Raw genomic sequence first — 25703 nt, forward strand, 5'->3', positions numbered from 1 at the left:
GATGCTATAGCCTCATCATATGGGGATAACACTCTTTCCATTCCACTAGTATCTCTCGAGGATGTTAAACAGAAGTTACAATAGAAAGATATTTTTAAATCAGCAGATCCAGCTAGTTTGCATCCAAGAGTTTTAAAAGAGCTGCATTAGGAGCTCATAATAATGATTTTCAATAAGTCTTGGAGCACTTGTGAAGTTCCAGAAAACCTGAAGAAAACTTATTTGTGCCAAATTTTAAAAATGGTAAATGGGACAGCCTGGGTAACTCTAGGGATGTTGGCCTGACATCGATCCCAGGTAAGATAATGGAGCAGTTGATGTGAGACTTGATTAGTAACGTAAAAAAGGAGCGTAGTGTAATTCATGCAAATCCACATGGGTTTATGGAAAAAAGATCTTGTCAAACTAACTTGGTATCTTTTTTCGTGGATTTACAAGTTTGGTTGATAAAGCTAATAGTGTAATATACTTAGATTTCTGCAAGGCATTTTACTTGATGCTAAGCAAAATGTGGTTTAAAAAATTAGAATATAAAATTAACATGGCACACATTAAATGGATTAAAAACTGTAACTGATACGTCTCGAAATGTAACTGTAAATGGGGAATCATCGTTTAGTGGTCCTGTTTCCAGTGGGGTTCTGCAGGGAACAGTTCTTGGCCCTATGCTATTTGAACATTTTTATCAATGATGTTGATGAAAACAAATTTGTCACCAATGACGTGCAGATGACACAAACAATGGGAGCACTGGTAAATAATGAAGAGCACAGATCTCTGATTCTAAGCAATCTAGATCACTTAGTAAACTGGGTGCAAGCAAACCAATATGGATTATATGGCTACCTGTAAATGTCTACATCTGGGAACAAAAAAATATGTAGTATATACTTACAGAATGGGGGTGTGAGGGACTCTGTCCTGGGAGGCAGTGACTGAAAAAGATTTGGGGGTTGTGGTGGATAATCAGTTGAACATGAACTCCCAGTGCAATGCCATGGCCAAAAGAGTTAATATGATCCTGGGATGCATAAAAGGAGAATTTTGCATAAATATAGAACAATTATTTTACCTCTGTATTTGACACTAGTGTGACCGCTGCTGGAATAGTGTGTCCAGTTCAGGTGCCCACGATTCCAGAAGGTTGTTAATAAATTGGAGAGGGTTCAAAGAAAAGCCAAGAGAACACTTAAAGGATCAGATCAAAACCTGATATAGTGAGAGACTCGAAGAGCTCAATTTATTTGGTTTAATAAAAAATCAGTTAAGGGGTGATGTGATTACAGTCTGTAAGTATCTATACAGGAAGCAAGTATTTAATAATGAGCTCGTCAATCTAGCAAAGAAAGATGTAACATGATCCAATGTCTGAATATTGAAAAGAGACAAATTCAGACTGGAAATAAGGTAAATTTTTAACAGTGCAAGTGATTAACTATTGGAACAAATTACCATAGGTCATGGTGTATTATTCATCACTGACAATTTTTTAAATCAAGACTGGATATTTTCCTAGAAAATATATAGTCTAGGGATTATTTTGGAGATGTTCTATGGTCTGTGCTATATTGGAGGTAAAACTAGATGATCACAATGGTCTCTTCTGGCCTTAGAAGCTATGCTGTAAATTAAAAGGTCTGCAGTTTTCTGTCTTTCTTCTGCCTCTACCTTTGTGTCCTTCCCTTCTCTCCTGCTTAGCTACCATGAGTATGGAAGTGCAACTGATACTGTTCCCACATAGAGGTGTGCAAGTAACAGATTTTTCTGTTAACAATTCTGGAAAGTTGGCAGGGTGGGAAGTTTTAGAGTCAGACCATTTTTGGTAAACCACAATAATTTTAAGTTGAATAAAACATTTCATTTTAATTTTACCACTACTGTTTTTGATATTTTAAAAATAAAATTGAAGGGCATTTTCAACAAAAAGTCAGTTTAAACTAAATGCAGTTTTGCAGGGATTTTTGGGGGGGGAGGGGAGTTCAGTTTGAAATGGCAAAACATGCAAATTTGCCAAGCATTTTGGTGTCAATGAACCTGCCTTTTTCACTGAAAATAGTTTCAGGCAAAAAGCATGCCCAGATCTACTACTATGTTCATCAATATTCTTTTGCACAGCTTCTGATCAGTTATTGCCTCTCTGTTGTACCTATGCAAAGTAACATCAGTGCTTACTATAGTGTTTTACATATTATACTTTACAAATATTAAGAGTCAGATTTTCATCTCATGCATAGAGGGACATGTGTGTAGGGGCATGTTTGCAGGATTTGAGAGGATAAAAATCTTCCAGCCCAATCCACAGTCAGGATGTGGAGCAGCCACTGGTAAGTCACCGCTCACTACGTGTCCCTTATGTTGGATTTTCTGGTCAATGTACCCTTATAGTCAGGGCCCTACCAAATTCAAGGTCTATTTTGGTCAATTTCACATTGATAGGATTTTTTAAATAGTAAATTTCATGATTTCAGATATTTAAATCTGAAATTTTATGGTGGTGTAACTGTGGGGGTCCAGACCCTCACACGGGGTGTGAGGGGGGGGTCACAGGGTTATTGTAGGGGGTCACAGTATTGCCAGAGCTGGGACCTCAGCCAACAGCTGCTCCTCTCCAGCCGCCGAGCTCTGAAGGCAGCAGTGCAGAAGTAAGGGTGGCATGGTATAGTATTGCCACCTTTACTTCTGTGCTGCTGCTGGCAGGATGCTGCCTTCAGAGCTGAGCGCCCATCCAGCAGCTGCCATTTTATCGCTGCCCAGTTCTGAAGGCAGTGCAGAAGTAAGGGTGGCAATACTGCACCCCTGCACCACAATAATCTTGCAAGTCCCCACCATGACCCTCGGTTTGAGAAATGCTGGTCTCCTCCATGACATCTGTAAAATAGGGTGAAAGTACACAAAATACCAAGTTTCACAGGAAAGACCAGGTTTCATGGTTCATGATGCATTTTTCACAGCTGTGGATTTGGTGGGAGCCTATTTATAATTCAAAGGCTGCATGGACATGGACATGATCCAAATCCAAACCCTCCATCACATTTATGCATGAATTTATGTAGAAGTTCAAGATTTGCAGCTTGTCACCCACCCCTATGCCCTCCAAACATTATCTAATTCAAGATCGGTTGCAGGCACTTTTAAACCTTAGTCAGCACTCACAGGACTTTGCTTGAAAAGACTGGTCAGAGGATCTGGTGAATAATCTCCTGAATAGCTAGCTCCTACCTCCTCTACCTGCCTACTTTGTAGACTATGTTGGCCAACTCTGATTCCCCCAGCGGAGTGGAATCTGTGGGCAGCATGATTGTGTCCCTACTCCCGAGGTTGATTTTCACAAGGTTCCAAGGGAAGGAAAGAATAGGGCCCATCACATGTTACTGTCCAGAGAATGCAAGACTTATAGATCCCTTCAGGTGTTAAAGAGCAGGAACAAGAATTAAGGTTCCAAATTAATCTCTGGTGTAACTGCATTGAAGTGGCAGTTCTATCAGGGATGAACTGAGCCTCCATGAATATCTGAAGAGGTATCTCAAGACATTTATCTCTCCTTGCTGCTGTGTGTGTAGGGAGGGGGGGGTTAAGATTTTATTAAATTATAAAAGCTACGGATTTTTCTTTTTAAAAAAATGTAAAGTATGTCTGAGTGACACATAATTGGATTTTAATATCATTACAAGTTTGTAATTCTCTCCGCATAGCTGAGGTTTTATACTTTAACAAGGTTGTAACAAGCCAGCATCTGGCTAATTCAAATGTTTAAAAATTAAAATTCAGAGATGGGCCTCCAATTTTTAAAACAAGAGGCTTGAGGGGGGTTCCCCTCTGTAGCCTGCAATCTGTACAGCTGAGTTTCTAAATCGCATACATTACAAGCTACTCCACCTTGGAAAATCCTCGTATTGTTTTGTCATTATTGGAAGCTGCCCATGCAGATCTAGAGATGTGGCCATAATGATTCAGTCTTCTACCCACTCTTCACCAGTGGCATCCTTTCTATTCTTCTCTTGTGGTTCCCCTTTGTCCTCATTTCTACATTCCCTGGTGCCTTCTTTTGCAATTTCTCCCCTCTCCCAAACTCTATTCCACCTCTCTCATAAGGGTTTCTTCCTTACCGGAACTTCTACATCATCATCTCTTGGCTTCTCCCCATCTCCAGGTGGCTTCTTTCCTTCCCTTACTGGAGCTGTTGAGAAAAAGGGCTCTGTAGTGACTGAGACTAAAAGTTGGACAACAATGCAGGTGCCTTCATTTGACACTTTCGGAAATCTGTTTTCTCTGCTCTTTGGTATCAGCCCATATGGGAAGCAGCGTTATAGCATGGGCTATTCCTTCACATTCTGCTCAGTTCATTTTGCTCCCTGCTGCTTTCACATGGAGTAGAAAAGCAAGGAGTGTCTGACAGGTTGGACTCCTTGGGAAGTCACCTGATGTGCTAAGACATCACTGAGTCTACCTGTTCTGCCAGCATGGACCCCCTTTTACCTGTCTTGCTGAGTCAAGCTCTTAAAACCTCCGCTAACACACACACAAGCAGGCCCACACCCAGCTGCAGATCAGCTCTGGGAAGACTCAGCTTAAGGGACTTGCTCCAGCACTCAGCTATCCACCTCCCTTAGAGTACAGACCCAAAGATAGATTATATTCACCTCTTCCCTCAATGTGGAAGACGGCATGCACAATTTACCCCCCACCCCATTAGAAATCACATAAACTGGGCTGTATTATAAACCAGAAATAAATTTATTAACTATAACAGGTGTATTTTAAGTAGCTGAGGAGGTAGCAGACAGAACAAGGCAGATTACTAAGAAAATAAAACGGAGCACGCAAACTAAGCTTAATACACTAAAGAAACTGGTTACATGTGAGTTCTCACCTTAAATATGATTCTAATAATCTTATTCACAGGTCAGATGCCATTCCAGCCTGGGCCCAGTTCTTTCCCCTGGTTCAGTGTTAGTTGTTTCCAGCAGTCATCTTGGGTGGGGTAGCAGGGGAGAACTGATAACACGAATTACCTCACTCCCCATCCTTAAATAGGATTTGCATAAGGCAGGAGTCCTTTGTTTCCCTAGTTTGACCCCCTCTTCCCTTACAGTGGAAAGTTATAAGAAGTCTCAGGTACTGTTTTAGTATCAGGTGACAAGACCACCTGTCGGATTACAGTCTCCATGAGTCAGGGGCAGTATGGAACACCTACAGGAAGACCAAGCTTTTCATAGTCCATTGTCCTTGCTGATGGGCCATCTGCCCTGTCTGGCTTTTTCATTATTGTACCTGAAGTGTTAGCTGTGGGCATCACCCAAAGTAGCATGGTTGAAATACAGGTACATAGTCAATATTCCTAGTTTCAGATACAGAAATGATACATGCATACAAATAAGATAATCACATTCAGTAAATCATAACCATTCCAATGATACTTCATATGAGCCATCTTGCATAAAATATATCTCATTTATGTCATATTCATATCATAAGCATATTTTCATAAAGAATATGGAATGACAAATCACAGAGTGGAGAGGCGAAAAAACGGAAAAGTTCTGCAAACCCCAAATTTAACAAGAGAATTCTGCAACTCCCCCAACACACCACTGTTAAAATTGTGCCTCTTGAAACAATATAGTAGCATATAAAGTTCCAATTGAATAGAGATGAGGAAACCTTCAAGGAGTTCAGAGATTCTAGAGGTCTAATACTTTACCCATCTACTCAGAATCACACATTAGAAATAGAAGAGATCTATCTGGCCATATGGTCTATCCTGACTGCCAGTACAGTACTCATCTCATCTCTACACTATGTGCTGAGTGTTTGGCCTAGTCCTGTTGTATACAATTCAGCAGATGGGGCTTCCCCCTTTTCTCTTGGGAGACTATTCCACCACTCAATATGTCTCGTGCAAGAATGTTTTTTTCTGATGTTCATTTTTCCTTTGCTCAGTTTCTTACCTCTTAATCCTAGCCATAGTTGCTCCCATATTTGTGGGAGCCAGCTCCAAGCAGCAGCACTTTCTGATGTATCTACTTCGTTACTGAAAATCTTGTCTTAGGGATGGAGTGGGGGCAGCATACCCTGAAATGACAGCAGAGAATGAAACTCTCACCATGGAGTCACAAGCAGTATGGGGACCAGAATAGACCACATACACCTTTCCACCTCTCAGAGTTTTCCACCTCTGCATTTGGCAGTGCACTCTGTTAGACATGCTCTTCAGCCCATATGCAGTCTGTGCTCATTTTCCATGAGCTGCAGTCACCCTGAACATTATAGACGTGGCATCACACCAGTAGGCCCCATGCTGGATGGCCAGTACAAAAGATTTTTATCTTTGTTAAATTAAAGAATGCAATTGTCTGTTACAGCTGTCCCCCTGCTGCATTCCTTTTTCCCCTCTCCTTTCTGTTTGCCCTGTGTGGCTGCCCCTCCCGGCCATTGTGCTAACTAAAGTCACAGCCCTATTCATAGGGATGGCTTGTACAGACTAATTGGAGCCATTGCTCTGCCTAGGGAGGGGGCTTCTTGCTTCTTTGTTTGGCTCCTTTGTTCAGACCCGGGCTCGGTGTGGGGGGCGCTGCCCAGAAATGCAAGACCTGAAGTGGCCAACTAATTAAGCATATGAGTCATACCTGTGGCTCAGAACATGCCCAGGCATGCCTATGCTTACCTGCAGCCTTTCCCTGCCTTCTCTCCTCCCTGTATCAAGAGAGCAATCAAAGGTACTGGATGGAACTGCCTGATTTGCCTTTAAAGCTGGACATTTTTGATCAGACCTCGGAGAAGATCCTTGCTTTGCCACCTGGTCTGATCAGCTAGGGGTCTTTGGGGCCCTCTCCGCTTTTTTGTTTTTAAGTCGTACCCCGTTTTAAACTCCCTCCGACGAAAACGAATTTGGCTGGTAGATCTCCGATTATTGTAAGGAACTGAGTCCTCTCTCCATCCTTCCAACTACTGACGCTGTTCCTGTCTCTTGTGCTCTGTTGCCTGGGAGTGTAAAGACCCTCTTTTTTTAGCAATTCCCTGTCCTGCGCTGCCTTGTTCCCACAGACAGACCCAAGCTTCACTCCTTGTCTGTATCTGTTAATCCCGTTTCTGCTTGCAGCGCTTTGCTCTAAAAAAAGCTCGTGCCCGCTGCTGGCTGTGCTTCCTGGACTGTATCTGGCTGACCGGCTTGCAGTCCCCACTCTGCGCACCATTAGTTAACCCCCGCCCCGGGCGTACCCTGGCAACACTAGCTCTGCTCTGGAACTGCTCCCTACCGATCAAAGATCGCATAGTTGTAGGTGCACTATTAGAATTCAGGTTGTTTTCTAAGTTTAGATAAGTTGTATAGCTTATATTAGATTTTGCATAGCTGTGTTTTAGTTAGGTTAGAGAATTGTTTGTATTGTGCTCTGCTAGTTAGTTTAAAAAATTGTGCATTGTGTTCGCTCTTGCTAATTGTGTAGTCTTGGTTAAGATAGTATCATAAATTAGATTTTGCTGTGTTCTTATAATTGTGTTAAGTACTGTCCTTCCCGCCTGCCAACCCCCCCCCCAGAGCTATGCCGTGTCTCCCCGAACCTCCCAGTAACCTGTGAGTACTCTTGCTGTTTAAATTTGAAGCCTGTCTCTCTTTCCTGCCCTGATTTAAATCTCCTCGCGACGCCTCTGCTTCTTGGTCGCTCCACCACTGTCTTCCCCATCCCCAACCTCATTCCTCTACCACGCCTTTCTTCTCTCCTCTTTTTTAATCCCTTCCCACGTGTTTCACCCGCCTACTGCTTGCCAAACCTCATTGTATTACTGAAGTCAGCATAAAACACACACTCAAATTTTACATTTAACACTGTGATACACTTTACCTAGAGGTTGTGTTATTTTAACACATTTTTCCATAAACTGTTAGTTGGTTATTGTGCTGTTGACACACCTTACATAAAATTGTAGCTCCTGTTAATTGGTTACCAACTGTATTGTACCCCACTGTATTGTACCCCACTATTGAAACCCCCTATACTATTTACTAAAAGAAACCCCTCCCCAATTGTCTACCTTAACAAACCCCATACCCCTCACTATTGAGTTTTCCCTGTTTTTGCATTTTCTTAATAAAGTTTATTTTGCACCCCACCAGTGCAGTAGTTGTCCCCCAAGATCCCCTACCTGCTGGCAGGGTCAGCAATATATCTGAAGGAGAAATGATTAATGAAACAGCAGGATACTGTGACCTGCTTCTAATATTAATAAATTCAACACCTCTATAGCCAGCCTCATCCGAAGAGGCACTGATCATAACTTGTCATCTTACAAACATTTTAATATAAACTTTAGGTTCATTACATTTTTATGGAAATTTAAATCAGCCTAGAGTGTAGATCTTCTTCAATAATGAGCATGAAAATGCGAAGGGATTTTGACTATTAGTAGATATTGGTGACACAGGGGCCCACAGCTTAGCAATAACAGAGCTGCAAGCTATTATTAGGTTCTTTTAACAAGATCAGGTCACTGAATTATTTAAACATGTAGTAGGATTGTTCTAAAATATGAAAAAAGTAAGAGTATTTGCCATCTCATTAGCAACATTTACGTAATAAATATGTTTTCTTCCCTTTAATGTCTTTCCTTTCTTCCCTTTGATATAATGTTTATTATGAAATACCTCTTGATTAGATACACATTTCCCAATCACTTTCACAACTCTATATAATAAAGCAGAATATTTCTATTGCTATAAACTATCTCTTGAGACATGCAATGAACCTCAATCACCATTCAAATATCCTTGAATTTATTACCAACTCATTGCATGATCCCCCGTGCAAAGGTGATGCGATGACAAATTATACACTAGAAAACCCATGACAATAGATGCAAAAATATTTTAAAGCAAATTAACATAGTTTTGGACTGATTCAAGCTTTTAGTCACAATTTAGATTTCAGCAGTCATGACCCTGAGGCTGGAAATCAATTGACGCTATAAGTTTCTGGGACATCAGAAGGCCTCTGAGAAGAATATTAATTTCAATGAAGCAGCAAAGAGAGTTTAGAAGCTAATATCTTTTTCTTTCTGCCGGAGTTTAAAACCTAAGGGAACTGCTACACTTTTAAAATATATCCTAAGTAATATTTTTATTAAAGCTTTTCATTTGAACAAGAATCTCTTCAACAGTTAAACAGCTAATCCTCTTCTGTGCCTTCCACCAGGCCCAATCCAGGGAGGTGCTGCACACCCTCCTCTCTAATGGTAGATTCACCATTTTATAGGAGATTGATGCTACACTACTGATGTCAATAGGAGTTTTACTACTGACTTCAAGGGAGAAGGAACAGGCCCAAGGAGCTCCCAGCAGCAACTTAGATTAGCACTGTGAAAATCTGATTAACTTTACAGTCTAATACAACATTGTATTTATATCAGATCCATACTGTGAGCCCATGTTACAAGAGAAAAAAAGAGTCAAGATTAGAGTTAGTCAAAATTTTTCCAAAAGAATCGTTTTCAGTTGAAAATCTTGAGGTCTCTGGAACCAATGTAGCCTGTGAGAACTTGTAAATTTCATAGAAACTTTCAGTGGAAACCAGGCAGGCATCAAATCAGCATTTTCCAATGGAAAATTGTTCCTTTGCAAATTTTCAACCAGCTCTAGTCCTGACACTTGTGACTGATGGGTGGGCAGGTGGCTGCCTGGCTCCCTGACTGACCGTTTCTCTGCCAAGAATTTTTCAAAAAATTGAATTCTGTGGAAAATTTCATGTTTTCAGTTTGGAATGAATACCCCCCGCCCTCAGAAATGAGCCTTTTTCCACAGAAAAAGTGAAGTGAAATTCAAGTATTTGCACTGCTCAAGGCAGGACTTCACTCCCAGGTAGCTCCAAAGGAAATATGATTGTGACCCAGCAGGGTTAGTGTCTATTAAATACCTTTTACCAACATTTGGAGCAAAGACAGGCTGTGCACAAGAATGTGGTTGATTCAGGTGCATGATTTGTAGATGTCAGCAAGTTATTTTGATTAGTCTTTAAGAAAGTTCAGAGAGACCTAAACCAGCTGAGTGAATGGTCAATACAATGGCAAATGGAATTCAGTGTCAAAACATACAAAGTAACTCACATAGGATGGAAAGATTTAAACTACTCATACTCCTAAAAAGGTTCTAAAAAACAAGCTGGTCAGAAATTGGAATTTCTATCCTGTAGGAAATTCTGACACTTCAAAATTTGTTTTCTGTCTGAATTAGAACAAAAGGAATATTGCAAAATTAGAGGTGGTTCAGAAAGGGTGATGAAAATGATGAAAGACCTAGAAAAACTCACAGCTGAATAACTGAAAAGATTGGGGTGGTTTTCCTTAGAAAGGAAACAACTATGATACATGACTAAAGTATCTAAAAATAATGAATGTTAAAAGATAAGGTAGATTGGGAACTTATGTTCTCCTTGTCTCAAAACAAATATAAGGAAAAATTCAAGTAAATTAAAAGAAGTCAAATTAAAAACTAATAAAAAGGAAATAATTTTCACACAATGTGTGGTTAGACCAGGACTTGGCAACTTTTGGCACGTGGCCCACCAGGGTAAGCACCCTGATGGGACTGGACAGTTTGTTTACCTGCTGCATCCACAGGTTCAGCCAATTGTGGCTCCCATTGGCTGCAGTTTTCCGTTGCACGCAAATGGGGGCTGCGGGAGGTGGTGGCCAGTACATCTCTCAGCCCGCGCTGCTTTCCGCAGCCCCCATTAGCTTGGGATGGTGAACCATGGCCAGTGGGAGCCTTGATTGGCTGAACCTACAGATGTGGCAGGTAAACAAAACAGTCCAGCCCACCAATCCCTGGGTTAGACGGTGGAACTCATTGTCACAAGAAATTATCGAGGTTTACAACTTAGCAAAATTCTAAAAGGGATTGGACATTTATATGGATATCAAGAATATCCAGAGGTATACTTTACACAAATTCTAGAAAGGATATTAAACCTGTTTAAATTATGCTAATAGGGTCTTTCCCATAATGCACTGACAACAAAGATAAAAACCTCCCAAGCCAGTGATGCAGTCAGCTGAGGAGATATTTTCTATTTAAATAAATTTGGCTAATGAAAAGCACAGTTACAGCATTGAGGCCTCAAGGGGCAGAGCTATTGCTAATATCATAACTTCAAATACAGCGTATATCATATTTCTGTAATTGATGATCTAACCTAAAAATTCCAACTGATGTAAAACATACAATAAGAATGTTATTAAATAATACACAAATATATATATAGGGATGTACATATTCACTGAGGTATTTGGGCATTACCTACAATTACTTTCATGTGACTCATCTTCTGAAAGTTAGGTATGTAATTAAGTAACTTGCTGAATCAGAGCCAAGTAGCACTGGGATTCTTTCCAATTTTTTTTTTATTTACAACATTTTTTACAGTAGCCATTCCTTGGAGAAGAAATCATGACCTCACCTATGTCCTTGTTTCTGTGAGGATTAATGTTTGTAAAATGCTTCTAACATATAAAATCCTATATAAATGTTAACTTACCATTAATATTCAGCAGCCAGACATTGCAGTGATTGGCATTCCCTAAATATCCAAGATAGACAAAGTTTAGTTTGTCCTTCATGTAAGTGAAAAGGCTATTTCCCGTCAAGGGCAATTTAAAACAACAACAGACTTGCTTTAAGCCACCATGAAATTGGGAAATTTTCTAGTGATATGCCAAAAATTTTCACTTCATATCCAACCTAGAATAGATAAAAAGCCCCCAAATCCCCTAGCTTCTGTTTTAGTGAAAAATGTGTGTATTGCTCCCTCTATAATAGCTCATTGGCTCTTTTGCCTCAATATTTCCAACTGATGCCGCTTACAGAGTCTGATCCAATTCCTACTGAAGTAATTGGGAAGATTCCCATTAGCTTCAATGGGAATTGGATCAGATTCAGAGAAACTATGCTACATTGAATTCTTGCATTTTCAGATGAGAATTTTGAAAAATTAGAATGCAGTTCTTCAGAAACAAATCATCTTGATTAAACTGTCTCTGTACAACAAGTTTCTTTGTGTTACTTAGATGAAAAGAGCAACACAAAGTAAATACCTTAGAGAGAAATCTGCAATTTTAACATTAATTGGTGGCATTATTACCCAGTTACCTTTCTTAAATCTGGAACAGAATGAACTTTCTTTAAGAAAAAAAAAACCACTCTCCCTCTGCAAGGATATCATGAATTATTTCACGAGACATAAAGATATATATTTGACTACTTAGATTCCTATAAAAGTTAATTTCTCTGAGGGAATTACTATGTCAGTTCAGGACTTATTAACATTCTATTTTCATTTTTTCCAACCAGCTTTACATCTTAACAATGCCTTTAAAAGATGAGCTCAAGGAAATGTAGATGATCTGCTTTAGTTAGTAGTAGTTGTACAACGGGGTGAATTATAATAAGATCATAAAATGGAAAATTTAAAGGACATATTGCTATCCATTTTGCCATTTACTTAGTGAAAATCAGAGAAAAAATTAACTCTGGTGATTTTTGTCATTGTTTGTGCTATGTGTGGATAGGAAGTATGCCCCAGTTGTTGGGGCACTAGCATAGGGCTCGAAAAACCCAGGTTCAATTCCCTGCTCTACCTTGGGCAAGTTACTTAGTTTCTCTGTGCTTTAATTCCCATTGGTAAAATGGGGATAATAGCACTTCCCAATTTCACTGGGGTTTTGCAAAGCTAGTTTATATTGAAGATTGTGAGCTGCTCAGATACTGCTGTAGTGGGGACCATACAAGAACTTTAGATAAGCAAATGAGCATTACATCTCTGCACAAAGTGGGAAATTAGCAGGAAGTTAAACTGCTAAGGAAGTTCCATTTCACTGAAGCCTACTTGCAAATAATGCAAATGATGTCAAGAATTATAGGGTAGCTCTTCCCCAATAAGAGATATAGGATTTTTTTATTGCGAATATAACTATCAGGATCAAACTGATGTAAAACCCCTGTACAATTACATAAGCACAGAGTGTCATTTGCTTCAATGGGTATTGCGGGAGTTCGTCACCTCACAGGATTAGAAACATACCATTACCACACTTCCTGCTGGTATTTTACAGATGTTTATGGTACAAAAATGAGACGTGATTGCTTAGAAAGTGGGTTTGACATGCTAAAGAAAATAGTTTACCTGGACGATAGTATTCTTACTAATCTAGAGTTGGACTTGGACCTGTTTTAGACATGCAGAACCCAGGGCCTGAGCTGAGCCCCATTAAAAGTAATGTCAATGGGGGTTCTGTGCAGGTATGAAGAGTTGCCTGTGTGGAGGAGCTTGCAGGATTGGAGCCTAACAGCAGTAAAGTTAAGCACATGTGCAAATGTTTGCAGGATTGGGGCCTTATGTTTTAACCAGTGGAAAAATTGTATTTGACAATAAGCACAGCGATAATTCAGTATAAAATACATCATTTTCTACGCACCACTGCTCCCAGACATGCTAACTGATGATGTATGTGAACAGTTACAATCCAGTTTACTCTTACTGCTTCTCAATTGCATAATTTTCAGTATTTTTCCAAAACACTGTCTTCACTTGGAGACATATGACATGACAGCCTAATCCTTCATTCTCATAGCTATCAAGCCAGTTCTTGATTTAACTGGCTATGCGAAAATTGGTCCCATAATGGAAAAATGCATCATAATTTTATCAATACAATTCCTAAGTAATTGCTTTTAACAATACAAATTGCTACATTAGATCCTGCTGAATATCTATGCAGACCACATCTCAGTCAGAGTGGATATTTTCCCCCCTTAAATTACATCAGTCACTATCTTGTCTGTTTGAATTTTTTTTCTTAGTTCCCTCTCCTTCCACCCTCCAAGAAAAGCAAAGAGCAGCAGTTGATGAAATGAACATGAACCCCAGAGCTCATTTCCAAACCTTCTTTTTCAAGAATATTTTCTATCACTGACAGGAATAGACTTACAGCAACGTCCCCTATAAGCAGCAATAGTGACATCCAATGGTCAAGTCCATTAATACCAAGAGTGTATGCTCCAAACATTTCTCTGGGGATGCGTGATATATCCCATTCTTTTGTTTCAAAAATCTGGAAGTACTTTACTGTTAATTTTCAGTACCTTCAACATTTGATACATGTCTGGTGCTAAGCCTTTTGTGTCACTTACAGAGCATTCGGATTTTCCAAATATGAACTTTCAAGCTGAAAATAATAACATCTTGAAATCAAATATACTGTGTTTCACAGTCTTCTAAACCCAAAGTGTATTTTGCATGCACATGCTCCTCAATTCATCCACTGGAATGTAAAGCACAAAATGTGGCTAGAGGTTTAAGTTATTTGGAATATAAATTTTTATTTGAAACAATATTCAACAATAATCAGAGGTGTGAGCAAGAGAGGGCAATCAAGGGTCTGGACTCTCCTAATCAGTGGGGGCACAGAACTTCTCTGGTGCCAGGGCAGGAGATGACAGGTTTTCCAGCCCTGGGGTCAGGACGGGAGCTCCAGCTTCTCCTGCTGTCAGGGAAGAGTGAGTTCCTGTGGCGCTGGGGCCTCGGAGGGAGGTAGGGAGAGCCAGGTCCTCCAGCCGCAAGGGGCTACAAAAGCAGCCACATTTTTATTTGTGTGCACGTCCTTGAAAATAACTATAGAACAAAATAAGCCATTTGTAACAGGAAGAAATGATCCAGGTAGGGTGACCAGATAGTCCAGTTTTATAGGAACAGTCCCAATATTCAGGGCTTTGTCTTATATAGGCACCTGTTACCACCACCCCACCCCCATCCCCATTTTTCACACTTGCTATCTGGTCACCCTAGATCCCAGGGGTCTACATCCAAAAGTTCAATGAGTCTGTAGGACCATGTTCCGGGGAAATCTCTCTAGGGAACACAAGAATTTGATGAGTCCAATGTAGTCTCAATAAATTGTAAGACTCTTATGATCTTATAAAGCTCAGTTAGAAAGTATTAGGTAAGAAAAACCATAGTAAAGAACAGAATTATCAGATACAAACGATTTGTTGGGGAAAAATTTACACATCTTTTGTAAAGGCAAATCATCCCTCAACAATCATGATCCAATCGATATAGCACATTTGGAGTTTCAGAAAGCCTTTGACAAGGTCCCTCACCAAAAGCTCTTAAGGAAGTTAAGTAGTCATGTGATAACAGGGAAAGTCCTCTCATGAATTAGTAATTGGTTAAAAGATAGGAAACAAAGTGTAAGAATAAATGGTCCATTTTCACAATGATTTCATTTTTACATCAATATCGCACATCCTTAAATACCAAATCTCATGCAAAGTACCTAGCAGTTGTATAGTGTTGGAGGAGGAAAAACACTACCCGATATTAAAAATTATCCAACAAACACAAAGCATTGCTGCTTGTAATGACATTCCAGATGGGATTCCACCTGGTTTAGTGCTTTTTTTTTCTCTCTCCAAAAGGAGCCCATGCTTTTAAAGGTCGTCAGTGATCTCCTGCTGATTATAGAGCAGAGTCAGAATCAATCAGTCATTCTTGAATACTATACCTACCAGTCAACAGATATGTCAACACTGACTTTCGGCATAAGAACAATAGCCAAAGGATGTCTCTTGTGTGTCTAAAACTGCTTACAACTAATTTCTAAACATACTTTGAAGACAGGACTCAGTCTGTAGTGATTGACAGTTGTGTGTCTGCGTAATGGCTGCCTCCTTGACTGACACACCAGGGAGCTCCAGAGCTAAAACTATGAGTTGCTACATCTGGATTAGCACAAAGGGGACCCATAACACTCATTCACCAGTGGGTTACATGTACACTGGGGGATTTGATATGTGGCATTCCTTAAAGATTTTCCACCAAAAGAACAAACACCAAAATTCCAGCTACTCCCTGTGCAGGGGTACAAGAAGTGGAGAATATTCCATACACACACACCCCCCTTCAAAAAAAAACATTGGAACAAGTAGAATCTGACCCCAATATTTTTCCCGGTTATTATAATTCTGATGAACAGCATGCTGAGTCTCAAATGAGGAAAGATTAAAGAAGCTAAGACTCTTGAGCTTGGAAAAGAGGAGACTAAGGAGGGATCTGATAGAGGTATATAAAATCATGAGTAGTGTGGAGAAAGTGAATAAGGAAAAGTTATTTACTTGTTTCCATAATACAAGAACTAGGGGTCACCAAATGAAATTAATAGGCACCAGGTTTAAAACAAATAAAAGGAAGCTCTTCTTCACGCAGTGCACAGTTAACTTGTGGAATTCCTTGCCTGAGGAGGTTGTGAAGGCTAGGACTATAAGAGCATTTAAAAGAGAACTGGATAAATTCATGGTGGTTAAGTCCATAAATGGCTATTAGCCAGGATGGGTAAGGAATGGTGTCCTCAGCCTCTGTTTGTCAGAGGATGGAGATGTATGACAGGTGAGAGACCATTTGATTATTGCCTGTTAGATTCACTCCCTCTGGGGAACCTGGCATTGGGCACTGTCGGTAGACAGATACTGGGCTAGATGGACCTTTGGTCTGCCCCGGTATGGCCATTCTTATGTTCTTAAGTTCTTATGTCTATTGGCAGATTGGAAAGTCAGATAGGATTAGGAGCTTGTTTCATGTACAAAATTATTATGAAAACTGATAAGATTACAATGTTAATTGCACTGAAAGAATAATTCATGGGATGAATCCTGGCCCCATTGAAGACAGTGGCAAAATTTCCATTGTCTTCAGTGGATCCAGAATTTCCCTGATTGATTTAAATCCCACAGCAAAGCCTACAGAATTTCACTCAGTGATTGAAGTCTAGCCCAGTTTCTGCAACTGTCTGAAACCACTGAGACACACGAAGATCTATGAACAACACAGCAATATTTTCAAACTCAGAGAAATGCATGAATTGAATTATTTAGAATAACATTCTAAAAAGAGCATAGAAGTCTACACACTGATTTGCATCTGTATCACCATGCAAGCAGATTAATAGATAAAACACCCTCTCCTGTAGATGAATTTACATACATGCTTTTGAAATGATTATTGCCAGCCAAGTAACTATTTACATATTTGCTCTAACAGCTCATATTAGACTGAATATTTCCTAAAACTTCCCTACAGGCAATCATTTCTAATAATTACATTAAATGTATTTTAATCTTAACATGCTATTACTCCAGGTGCAGTTCACACAGGTGTTGAAAGTCCACACCTTTCATGGTTCTTCTCTAGGGATTTGTGGGTGTGGAAGGGCATGTGAGCACAGTGGCTATGGATGGGGAAGGTGCTCACAAACTCAGCATGTTCTGCTGAGGTGCTCCCCGCTGAATCTGAGTAGGCTACACTGAAGAGCAAGGTTGAGGGAGAGGCTACTGGATCGGCACATGCACAGCCCTGCACATGGCCTGGAGACCATCTATGAACTGCAGGGAAAGAGATCACATTCCTAATCATCACCATGAACTGCCATAAGTTTTCTGCCTTAACTATGGTTATTCAGGCTTTTTGTGAGAGCAGGATGAATTTCATCCTCCACATGGCTATAAAAGCTCGTGAGATATTAGAACCAGTAATACAGAGATTTCAGTTTATTTTAGCTGTCACAGTTATGGAATCACCAAGCTTCTATCTACACTGTCAACATTGGAGTTTGTTTAACATTTAGCCTTTACGAAACATTTCCAATCAATTCTAGTGCTCCTGAAAACAATCCAAGCTAATCACCACATCTTCATTAACCAAAAAACCCAGTATATTTTACATTACTTTTAAGTGGTGTGGTTGTTCCAAAGCATCCAAATTGCCAGTGACCATATTATACTAATTTAAAAAAAAAATCTCACTTTTAGGAGTCATTGATTTGAAAGCCTCAAGTGAAATGCATTATATAAAAGAAACCAGTTCACATATGGTCACAATAATTTATATGGTAAAATAGTGCTAAAAATCATGATAAGCACTGCAATCATTCTCACTTAAAAGAACTTGCCATTTCATTCTAACTCAGTTCAATGTTGTAGTTACAAAATGCTAAGAGCGGTTTCATTTTTCATCCTCCTGATTAACGGTTCCAAAGAAGGTGTTTCCAAGCACAGACATTTCATGTTTTTATGCATTCCAGTAAATGAAACTGTCAGTAATAGACAAAATTAAAATGTTCAAAAAACGTCATGTCAACATTTTAGCAAGGATGCAAAGGGCTGGCAATGAAGCCAGGCAGAAGGGAAGACAGTAAACATTTCTGATAGCCAGTGTCTGACATTTTCAGATATTCCAGACTACAGCAGCGAGTTATGAAGAGGTTTACACAATCAACCAAGTATAGCAAATCCATTGAGCTAAGGATCTGTCTACCTTGCAGACTCATGCACATCAGGCAATCTAGTTAATATACCACAGTCCCCTAATCAGATTACATACAGATTCTGTTTTCTTTTTGAAGTCTTTACGGTTAACCCTATAAAAGTCCATTCTACATTAAGTTTTAACTATATTTTAACCAGGTTATGAGACAATTGTGTCATAACCAGGTTTCCTGAAGTAGCTGTGTTTGTAGCATAGACATGGCTTGAGTTATGCTCCGTACATCCCCTGTGACGTCAATCAAGATGCACAGGATGTAGGTGAGCAGAGAATTGGTGCTTTTTCCTATAAAAATACAACAGTGGATTTTTTTTGTCTCGATGTGAGCTAAATGCACCCAGCATTTCTAACTTCTTTGTAAGAAGGAAATCAGGAAACATCCTAATTATATGATCTTTTCTTTCTTCAGTACAGGTGTACAACTCCCATTAGTACCAATGGCTAGGCAGCAATTCTGCAGAAAAGGACCTACGGGTTACAGTGAACGAGAAGCTGGATATGAGTCAATAGTGTGCCCTTCTTGCCAAGAAGGCTAATGGCATCGCCAGCAGATCGAGATTGTGATCATTCCCCTCTATTCGACATTGGTGAGGCCTCATCTGGAGTACTGTGTCCAGTTTTGGGCTCCACACTACAAGAAGGATGTGGAAAAATTGGAAAGAGTCCACCAGAGGGCAACAAAAATGACTAGTGGGCTGGTGCACATGACTTATGAGGAGAGGCTGAGGGAACTGGGATTGTTTTAGTCTGCAGAACAGAAGAATGAGGGGGGATTTGATAGCTGCTTTCAACTACCTGAAAGGGAGTTCTAAAGAGGATGGAGCTCGGCTGTTCTCAGTGGTGGTAGATGATGGAATGGTCTCAAGTTGGAGTGGAGGAGGTTTAGGTTGGATATTAGGAAAAACATTTTTATTAGAAGGGTGGTGAAGCACTGGAATGGGTTACCTAGGGAGGTGGTGGAATCTACTTCCTTAGAGGTTTTTAAGGTCAGGTGTGACAAAGCCCTGGCTGGGATGATTTAGCTGGAGATTGGTCTTGCTTTGAGCTGGGGGTTGGACTAGATGATCTCCTGAGGTCCCTTCCAACCCTGATATTCTATGATTCTATCTCTCCCCCCAGCTTAGTGTCATCTGCAAACTTGCTAATAGTGCAATTCATGCCATCATCCCGATAATTAATAAAGATGTTGAACAAAACCAGCCCCAGGACCAACCCCTGGGACACTCCACTTGATACCAGCTGCCAACTAGACATCAAGCCGTTGATCACTATCCATTGAACCCAACAATCTAGCCAGCTTTCTATCCACCTTATAGTCCATTCATCCAATCCATACTTTTTTAACTTGCTGGCAAGAATACTTTGGGAGACTATATCAAAAGGTTTGCTACTTAATACTTTGAATACTTTATAGCTTTGAATACTTAATGTTTATGATGTCACTGTATTTGGAAGGCTCTTCTTAATACTCTACAACAGTGGTCCCCAACGCGGTGCCCACGGGTGCCACGGCGCCCGCGGGGGCATCTTAATACGCCCGCGTCCTGGCCTCCGGGAGAGCACTCGCCAAAATGCCGCCGAATTTCAGTGGCATTTCGGCAGGGACACCTCTCGCCGACGCTACTTGCCGTCGACAAGTGACGTCATCGAGAGGCGTTGCTCCCGAATTTCAGTGGTGACGCCTCTCGATGACGCCACTTGCCGTCAACAAGTGACGTCATCAAGAGGCGTTGCTCCCAAATTTCGGTGGTGATGCCTCGTGATGACATTGCTTGTCGACGGCAAGCAGCAGCATCAAGAGGCGTTGCCACTGAAATTCAGCGGCATTTCAGCAGGTGCTCCACCACCGCAGTGGTCCTTTGGCTGGCACCCGCCAGCCAAAAAGGTTGGGGACCACTGCTGTACAAACTTACATTACTATCTGCTGACATAAGTTTCCATCTCTGTGGTCCTTTGTTCACTTCCAGCTTCTTCCTTACTGCTTTATAAACAAGTCACATTTAGAGCTAGGTGATATTTTTTGACAAAAAAAAATTTTCAAAGAAAAATTGAAATTCGACAACACTGAAATGTTTTGCAAATTCATGTTGGTTCTGCTGAATTGTTTGTGTTGTGGGGGGAGCAAAAAACTTTCTAAAAAGTTAAAATGTTTCATTCTGACATTTTAAAATTAAACAGATTTTTTGGATTGGGAATTACTTTTTTTTAGAATTTTTTAAATCTTATTAAAATATTTTTAAAAGTTCAATTGAAATAAAATATTTTGCTTTTTGTCAAACTATTACTTTAATATAGTTTTAACATTATTACATACTATTAACATTTCTTGTTTCTGCAAACTATTAATGAACTACCTCTCAGCACAATGTCGTTCTATGACCATGTGTATTTCTGATAACTGACAAATTTCTGTTTCCCTCTGGCATAATGCCAGTTTTCAGGTATAACAGAAGCATAATTGATTGGAGTAAAGTATCAGTCAGGCCTCAATGGAGGAAGAGTTGTCTAGTGGATAGAAATCTATATGCTTCTGACGCAGTGTGACCTTGATCGAGTCACTTAACCTTTCTATGATTCATTTTCCGACACAGTAAAATGGGGATAAATACCTTTTGTAAAGAGATAACTACAGATGGCTGGATAACTACATATTATGGTAAAACTGGAGCTATGCCCGTTTACTGAAAGTCTGGTTCTGACCTTATGTATGTCAAATTCTTAGCCAAAAAACTATGTTGAAACTGATGAACAGCTGAATTATTTTTCACCTTGGAAAATATGGGGAGGGAATTGGATCATCATTCAGAATCTTAAATGAAGTGATACTTTGTAAAACTGTAAATAAATAAAATAAAATTAAGAGGATATTTGGGAATGAGGCTAGAGAATACTTCTTCCTCCACCTCACGTGACCCCGTCTTCAGTTTTAATGACTCCATTCCTTCAGTGGAAACACTCCAGTTGAAGTCAGTGGGAATTTTGCTGGAGGACCAAGAACAGTTGCCTATTTTTCTTGGGACATGATGCTGGAATGGTTTTATGAGCAGTGTCTCTGTACCTCCATGATTTTTTTATTTAATTTAGACTTTATGTATTTATATAGTGTTGATCCTATTCTTGGGCTCTTAATGGGCTATATTTTCTTGATATTCATTCTATCTAGATATTCATAGTTTCCAATGGTACTAATGGAAGTTGTACACTTGTATTGAAGAGAGAAAAGATCATATAATTAGGATGTTTCCTCATTTCCTTCTTACAAAGAAGGGACTATTTACTTGCTTAACATTACACCAGTGCTTAAATACCTTGCTGAATCAAGCCCTTAATGACCATTTCAAAGCAATGGGATCGTATTCCATCATTTAGCATCAGATAATGGCAAAATTTTCAGTTTCCTCAGAGCTATTTCCTTCCCTCACAGCTAGTTCAGCTCTTGGGCTTTCAACTCACTGCTTTGTTTGGGCCTCTCAAGGAGTTCCCGCAGGCAGACATCATGAAGTGTTCAAGTACAGTCTTGTTGGAAAGATGGAAAGGTTCTTAATTAGTATAAAATTTTATTGTACAGTTGTGCAGAACCTAGAATGTCCCTTGTATGGAAAATTTTGCTTTTCCAAAAAAAACCTTAATTCCAAGTTAGAGAAGTTGGATATGCACAAAATGTTCATAAAAGGGACTTTTTAAAAAAACTAACTGAAATGGCCTTTTTTGAAAGTTTCAATCTCATGTCCTATGGCTCCAATTTCATGTCTCACTTGGTGAACTGCTTGAAGAGCAGGATGCCTGGAGTCCCTGGGAAGCCCAGGCTCCCAGCAAGGTGTCAAGTTGGCTGCCAAAGACTGGGGGAGATAGGGGAAACCTGCCAAATTTCTGTTGAAAGTTTTGTCAAAATAGACACATTCCCACCGAACATTTTGATTTCACAAATTGACATTTTCTGACAGAAAAATATACCATCAGAAAATATCCAACCAGCTCAAATTAATAGTTTTATATGCAAGTACCAATTACTTTTCCAGTCCAGGTGTACGATATTCAAACCAGTAGTTAAACTTGATTCAACTTTCAGAACTGTTTTCCTGCCAGAGCAGAGACGCTGCCTGTTGGTCAGTATATGGTAACTACACTTTCCAGCGCAGTATGGATCCACAAAGACTCCTGCCTCTGCACATTCAAGAGTAGAGCAGGGCATATATTGAAACACATTTTATCAAGTCATTCTGGTTGCCCCCACACTGCTAGCTCTTCAATTCCCCGGTGCCTAAGGCAGCAGCAATGGGCGGAGTCCTTGCTATGCTCCTGTCGAGAGTGCCAGAATGCTGAGGCAGCAACACCAAGGGAGTCATGTCAATGCACTATAGGGTACCTCCCTCCCACCTCCCCCTTCCCTCAAGCCTCCAGCACAATCACAGAGCTCTTCCGCACTACCTCAACCTCTCTTCACTATAGATAATCCTCTTCCTCCTAGCCTCTACATACCTCCATGCTAACTCCTTTGTGTTCCTTCAGTTCCCTTTCACGATGCTGCTCCTTTGCATCCCCACTCAATGCCTTTTGACCATCCTCCCGCCAAAGAACACACCTTATATTTGCTTTGCCTCTCCTGCCTTCCCTTGGACTTGGTGAGGAGTGGAACTTGTGAACCATGGAAGCAAGTTGATAACACCAGAAAACTAAAATTGCTGATGAACTGTGACAGCTTGGTAGATTAATCTTGAGCACAGTGTGAACTAGGGAAATAACCCTTTCCGTAATATTTAATATTTTCCTAATGTTTAATATTATCATATCAAAATTCCTATATGTTTGCCCTAAATATTATAGGGGTAGCTGATAATGATCTCTGTATTTAGGTTGCCTTACACTTTCCCAACATGGCCAGCACCAAGAGTTAAAAAAATCATGAGCCAGGCCTCCAAAAAATCATGAAATTGGTTTAAAAATAATAAAAAGAACCTGAAATTTATTTGCTTTATTTTCTGGTACACTTGGGCTGGATTTTTCGTTTTTCTCCATATTCATAAGGGCTAGATACTTACTTCTTTTTAAAAATGAAAGATGAGATTCTGACATAATCACTCAACTCCAAGAGGTGGGTCTTTTAAAACAAATAAACAAACAAACAGACAAATAATATGACTTGCGATAAAATTGCAAGGACTAGCAACACTGCTTTCCATTATAAAAGATTCTTGTATCCCTTTTTAAGACACTCTAATATATCCATTGTTTGATGCATACTTTTGAAATTTAAGAGCCATTTTTTTCACTTGCCCGATGAAATTCCATTCAGGTTCAGCTGAGACATAAGTAATTGGGAGAGAGAGAGGAAATGACATTTCCTTTTCTTACTTGAGCTGATTAGGGAAAAAAACTGTGACAACATGCCAAAAAAACCCCCAAAGATGAACATTTTGAGGCCAGGCCCAACACCACCACCAAACCAGCAGCAGACACTGCCATAGGAATACTTAGGAGCTGTAACAGTAGCTTCTGTGCGAGCCGCATAGAAGACCCACGGCATGCCAGGATCCTCCCCTCAGACCACACTCCTTCCTAAATTTGGCATATGGCCCCAGTATCTTATCTCCAACTTTGGGGCACCACATGAGGCAGGAGCCCTCTCATACAACAACCTTCTGGAGGTCCAAGAGGAAAGATCTGAGCCATGTTGCTCTGGCCACCCCCTGGATCTATCCCATGGCACCAGAGGCCCACATATCATATCTTTTTAATATCAGCTTTTTCCTGCTGTTGCCAAGTAACATAGTTAGTCCTGTCGTTCAGATGACAGAAGTCAGTGATAAAGAGTCAGTATTCAAATCATACTGATGATGCACAATAGGTGTGTTGTTACAATTGTATGTAGTGTAATTTGTTTTAACTTTTTCCCCTTACACACATACAAAAAAACCCTATGAAACAAGAATGTTATTAAGGTTGCAAAGTCAAGCATTCTAAAGTTTGGAAATGCCAGATTTACAGTTTCCCATGCAGACTTATTTCAGCTCCTTGGTACATATGCATTATAATAATGTCTTTAATTACATGACTGTATATTATTTTTCCCCTGCTCTTTCATTGCATAAACTGGATGCACCATGGGATAGAATTAAAGGTTCTCAGGCAGTCATAAATCTGACATTTCCTGATTTTTGAGTACTTGACTTTGCAACCTTAACGTACTTATTTTGTACCTAATTATCTGCATGGTGAGGGGGCGGACACGGTGCACATGAGAGAGAAAGCAAGTTTGGAGTTTATGACCAGAAAATCCAAAGAATTGTGAGAAAATAGTAAACTTACCAAAGAATCAAACATTATATTACATACAAAATGCAAATGTCCTCTGAAAAATTATAGTGCCAAATTGGGAGATTAAATGCAATCATTAAAGTGAGAAATAGGAGGGATTTAATCATATATATATAATGCAAGTTGCAACACAATATTAACTATAAAGATGCCTTCCTAATGCAATATTATATATGGGGCCAATTCTTCCTTCAGCTACATGGGTGAAATGTCTATTGATGTCACAGAAATTATACCAGTGTACTGAGGACTGTATTTGGACATATATGTTTACAAATCAAATTTGAGGAATCTGCTAACATTCCTACAGAATGGGCATGATTCTGTATTGGTGCAATGCCAGCTGATGAGTAGTCTACCAATCAAACCCAATGATTTTACTGTAGCAAACTATATGTTGTATGCTAGCACTGTAATAGGCATTGAAGCTCAAATTAATAAAACTAATGTGCAATCAGCTTCCTCTCAACTTCTCCTTCTTAGCAGTCATGCAACTAAAATTTATGAGCAGTATGTGTTACAAAACACCAATGAGAAATGATTAAATGCCTCCCTTGTAACAAGAGAGGACATGCTCTTAATGATTTTAACAGACAAATGATACTGAGAGTAAAGCACAGTTCAGAATGAATCTTGTCATGCTATTAATTAGTCTAAAAATATCTGTTTCCTTACACAGACTAGGTTAATACATATATTGCATGAAAGAAATTAATGAAAAGCAGAAGGACTGCTGAAGCAAATGACTGCTTCTAGCAAAGGCACCTACAGTATTCTATCAAATCTTTTGTTCCTGATCTCACAAACACGTGTTGGGAGAATTGGGCCCTTAGTTATGAATGGTGAAAATATTTGCTTTTGTACTTCCTGAAGTGCAGTTTCTGCAAACTGAGAGCTAATCAGTTATATTTAGTTTGATATCACACACATATGCAGTTTGATCACACAAAGAATGTTTGTATCTCACTGGACCATTAAAAAAAACAGTCCAAGGGAAACATTTTAAAAAACATCTGAAAGCTTGCT

The sequence above is a fragment of the Chelonoidis abingdonii genome, chromosome 6 (genome assembly GCF_003597395.2).
Source record: "Chelonoidis abingdonii isolate Lonesome George chromosome 6, CheloAbing_2.0, whole genome shotgun sequence".
In the NCBI taxonomy this organism is placed as follows: domain Eukaryota; kingdom Metazoa; phylum Chordata; order Testudines; family Testudinidae; genus Chelonoidis; species Chelonoidis abingdonii.